Raw genomic sequence first — 4,976 nt, 5'->3', positions numbered from 1 at the left:
CTTGGCCCCCAGGGCTATGGGCCAGCGAGCCAGGTCACTAGGGCCACTCAGGGAAAGAGGACCCAGAAGCCTGGCATACCAGCAAAAGGTAAGAAGTTCTTACCAGTCAGACTTCTGGCCTCAGTCTCTCTCTCTGCAAACCAGTTGAATGGATGGTAAAAATCACTATTTATCTCATCTGTAAAGTTTTGATTAATGGGAAAAGGGATTTGTGACAGTAGCTATAGTGAATCTGGTGTTCTTTGTGTGTCTTTCTGTATTGTTCTGTCATATAGAGGGATACTTTAGGACAGAAAATGGGCTTAGGGCACTTTTAAGCCTACTTTTTGAGATGGCCTAGTAAACTGGTCAGTTACAAACTTTGCTACAGGTCCCTAAAAAAGAAAACAACAACAAAGACAACAAAGAAATAATGGATGAGGTTTCCTTCTTGTCATGTATGTCCTTGGGAACTTTACCTTGTAACCAAGTGGCCATGCTTTATCTTTTCTTAATGGCAGACTGGTTTCAGGATTCAATTCCTGGTTTAGGGAATGAGTCCTTTATCACCTGTGTGTCTGTGTATTTGTATGTGCTGTGTGTGTCATGTTTATATATGAAATAACTTTGAATGATTGGTTTAAAAATAAGTTCTTAAATATTTTGTCAGAAATGTAAGGTGTACTGCTTTTTAGTTCATGTGACCTAAGTAATCTTTGGAAAATAAAAACAGTTCTAATTATTTTGGTAAAAAAAAAGATTTCTTTGAACTTTACATGTTTAGTCTAAATTAAGTCAGATATTAAGTTTACTAAATGCTTTAAGATCATAAACTGCTTCTCTTACTTTTAAAAATTGTTCAATTTTTCTATCTTGGAGACATCAGATTCTATATAAGGCCTGGGGACATGTGGAATTAGCCATGCCCCCTAGCTATGCAAAGAAGGTTATAAAGAAGAAAGATTTTATATAAGAAAACATGTTGTATGGTAAATTCTTGTCCTAGAGTAAAATGATTGGTTGTTTAAAAAGAGGGATTTTTTAGGGCAAGTCAGAAAATCTAAGCATGAAGCAGATGATCTGTGCAAATTGTAAAAGGATTTTTGGAAAGGAATTTATGCAATAAATGTTGTAAAATTTAAAGGTTGTTAGGCCTCCAAAATGTTTCATAAAATGGCATTATGACTCTTACTGTACAACTTGCTTGTATTACAGCTAGATAAAGCCGGGGACACCTGGATTCAACTAGGCCCTCTAGATATGCTGGAAAGAGTCAGACCTTCTGGTATCCTAGGCTCCACACCTGGTACATAATTAAAATTTCTTACTAACCAGGTTTTCTACCAAAAGTAAAAGTTGCTAAGAATTAACAGTGTAACATCTATTTGAGACTACTGAAAAAAACAGTTCTATGTGCAAAGTGTGTAAGGAAAGTAGAAGGTACTTTCAGTAAAAGATTATAAGAAGATATGGGAATGTGGATTTCTTGCCTAAGCTTAAAGGGTTAAATGATTGTTTTAAGTTAGACAGAATAAAGCAGAAGGTTTAAGCAAGTTATGGAAGGTTTGTGAAAAATTAATTGCAAAATAGATTCTGTGAGTAAACATATTGGCCAAAGTTAAAGGGATATCATTCAGATTTTCTGCAAATTAAACATTGAAATAAAAGCACAATAGGTTTTTCCTAGACCAAACACCTAACAAAAATTTGTGAAGGGTTATATAATGATTATGAGAATATTACCTTATGGTCAAACATTAAAATTGGGTAGGTATGCCTATAAGGTTTTAAGAATTGAGTTTAAGAAAATAATACACGAAGCACTGTCAAATATGAAATAGTGTTTGGCTGTCTTTGGGCTATATTTGCATAAATAACCTATTGGTATAAGTTCTAAAATAGTGGAAACTCCTATAATTCTGATATGACTTAGAGTATTTTATTAATAATTATGATTGTTACATAAAATTATTGTATGTCACAGAGGTAAACAAATTTCTTTGTCAATCGTGTTTTTGACTGTGGCTGTCCTAAGACCTTTTGCCATTCACAAATAATTGTTGTCTTGTTTTAACCCTCTTTAAAAGTGGTTTTATAATCAACTATAGGACTTTGACAGGTACACTTAAATGCAAGTTTTTTGATAGCTTTGGAGATTGTGACACCAGAACAGAGGTAAACACTTTCAGGGCACAGGGAGAGCTAAAGTGTTTATGACTATAAAACAGAACAAAAGTTAACTGCATGAACTAAACTAATAGAAGTCTAAAGCAATCTTTTAACTTTTTACTTAAAAGGTTTCTGATCCTTTGTTTTGTTTTTCAGAGTCAAGGAAACTTTTATTTTGAGTTATTTACAGCTTTAGGCAATTAAGGAAAGTATACTCCTTTGAACAAATTTGGGAGCATATTTGTTTCTCTATATCTGATTTCTCCAGAATTTGGAAACTAGTTGTGAATATTCTCAGTTTGTGGTAACATAGTTAATTGCGTAAATGCAATAAGAATCTGTTTTCCTTTGTAACAGGACACAAATGGAAAAACTGGTTATTTACCAAAGCTTTGACTAGAATGGTGTGTTTTCCTTTAAGTAATCAAATTTTATTTGTAAAGCCAGTGAAAGCCCGGAAAAACTGGCCTCATATCTTATCTACACAGTCCATATACCAGGTTTCTGACCTGTCGTGGGTAAAGAATGTCACTTTCTAACAGGGCCAAGAGGCCCAACTTATCTTGGAACCACAAGAAGAGAGGAATTTACTCAACTCATAGATATTTGAAGGTATAAAACCATGGCTCAGCTCTAAAAAGTCTTATCTAAAATTCCTTCTATGACACAGAGTTCCATCAAAGCCAATTTAAAAAGAGCTTATGTGAAAAAATATTATTCTTGTTGCTGTTTATACAAATAATCAAGCCAAGTATAAGAAAGAAAATAAGTCATACTATGATTTGTCTTTAGTAAAAATGAGAAACTGAAGAGCAAAAAATTATGTTTTGAGAACTACAGTATACCTGCTATTAGATTCTAGTATTGTTAGTTGTTTTTAGTTTAGTTGTTTTTTTTTTTCCTGCAATTTAGACTGACTGCTTATTCTTGTGAATCAATGCTACTCAGAATAAATGAAAGTGTTGGGTAATGTAAAAATATAAGTCAATATTCTAATTCTGGGCACATTGGAATCAGCTAGCACCCCATATCGGTTTGGTTCCAACAATTGCCCAGTTCATGGAAAGCCTTCAAATTTAGTTCACATGAGATCATACTACTTATCTGCTTTACTCTGTGGAATATATTGTTGTTGTACTTTTGTGTAGGAATGCAGGTTAAGCTTACTCAATATTTTCTTAAATTGAGCCCTTATTAATAATTTGAAATGACTGTGACTTGGCCAGAAAACGGAAGTGGCCTTGTAAAGCTGTCCTTTCTGGGGTAATTTTGTATCTGTAAGAATCTCCATGCTCCCCCCACTTTCTATACCTTTCCCAGATCCAGGAGAAATTGACAGTCTGTCCTCTTTAAAAATCTGAAAAGAAACATTTATCACCTATTCTGAGGGCAGCCTCATCTACATAACGAGGCTGCTTTTGCTACCCAACTTTCTTTCTTTCTCTCACTTTTAACTTATTATGGTCCTGAGTCTGATTGACCAATATAACGTATTTCTGGCTTCTTTACTGTGGCTTCAGAATGGCATTTCTATAACTCACTGGGAAGTTGGGTCTTCCTTCTGAAGGCTCCCATGTATACATATTAAATAAATAAGTATGCCTTTTTTCCTATTAATCAATCTACCTCATGTCAGTGATGTTTCAGCAAACCTTTCAGGGGCCAAGAGCCTGTGGTCCCAGCACTGGTAAAGCATTATTTCTGGGAATGATGAGAGTGTTTCTGCAAGAGATTGGCACTTAAATAAGTGAACTACAAAAGGAAGGATATCAAAAAATCTCATTTTGGAGGGGCAGCTAGAACAAAAAGACAGAAAAAAGGCAAAATCTCCCTCTGTCTCTCTCTTTCTTTTTCTCTTTTATATATGGGATACCTTTTCATTTTATCTTTAGATTTCAGAACTTCAGATTCTTCAACCTTTGGACTTCCAGGTTTCCACCTGTAGCCCTCCAGGTTCTGGGGCCTTCAGATTTGGGCTGAGCCATGCTACTGTTTTCCTAGTTGTCAGCTTGAAGACGGAATTTTGTATGACTTTCCAATCTCTAAAATCTCAAGATAAGCCAACTACCCTAATAAATCCCCTTTCATATATCTCTTTATATATCCTATTGGTTATGTTTCTCTGGAGAATCTTGACTAATATAAAGCTATACTGGTGTAAATTCCTGATGAAATGAAGCACACAGGAAGTTCCCAAGATGGGATGCCAAGGAAGACTTTCTGAGAAAAATAGTAGCTATCACACAAAAATTAAAGAGAAATTAACTAGGAAAAATAGGCTGGCATGGGTAGATAAAGATATATTCCAGTTATGGGAGTGATTGCTCACACCTATAATCCCAGTGCTTTGGAAGGCTGAGGTGGGATGACTGCTTAAGGCCAGGAGTTGGAGTCCCTCCTTGGGAATATAGTAAGATCCAATTTATACAAAAAAACTTTTAAAAAGTTAGCTAAGTACACTGGTGAGCACCTGCAGTAATAACTACTTTAGAGGCTAAGCTGGAAGAATCGCTTGAGCCCAGGAATTCAAAGTTACAGTGAGCTATAATCACACCACGGCATTCTAGCCTAGGCCTCAGAGTGAGACTCTGTCTCTAAAAGAAATAAAAAAATAAAATAAAAATATTTCAGGAAGAGGGATCAGAAAGAGTTTAGCAGAGTTGAGAAAGTGAAATTAATGTGATACATCCTGAGGGAAAATAAGAGAAAAAAGGAAAAGAGAGAAAGAGAGAGGAGAGGAGAGGAGAGAAAGGAGGAAAGAGGGAAGAGAGAGAAAGAAAGAAAGAAAGAGAAAGAAAGAAAGAAAGAAAGAAAGAAAAAGAAAGAAA

The sequence above is a fragment of the Sapajus apella genome, unplaced genomic scaffold (assembly GCF_009761245.1).
Source record: "Sapajus apella isolate SASKATOON/1434 unplaced genomic scaffold, GSC_monkey_1.0 scaffold47, whole genome shotgun sequence".
Classification (NCBI taxonomy): Eukaryota; Metazoa; Chordata; class Mammalia; order Primates; family Cebidae; genus Sapajus; species Sapajus apella.
This window is presented reverse-complemented; position numbering follows the sequence as displayed.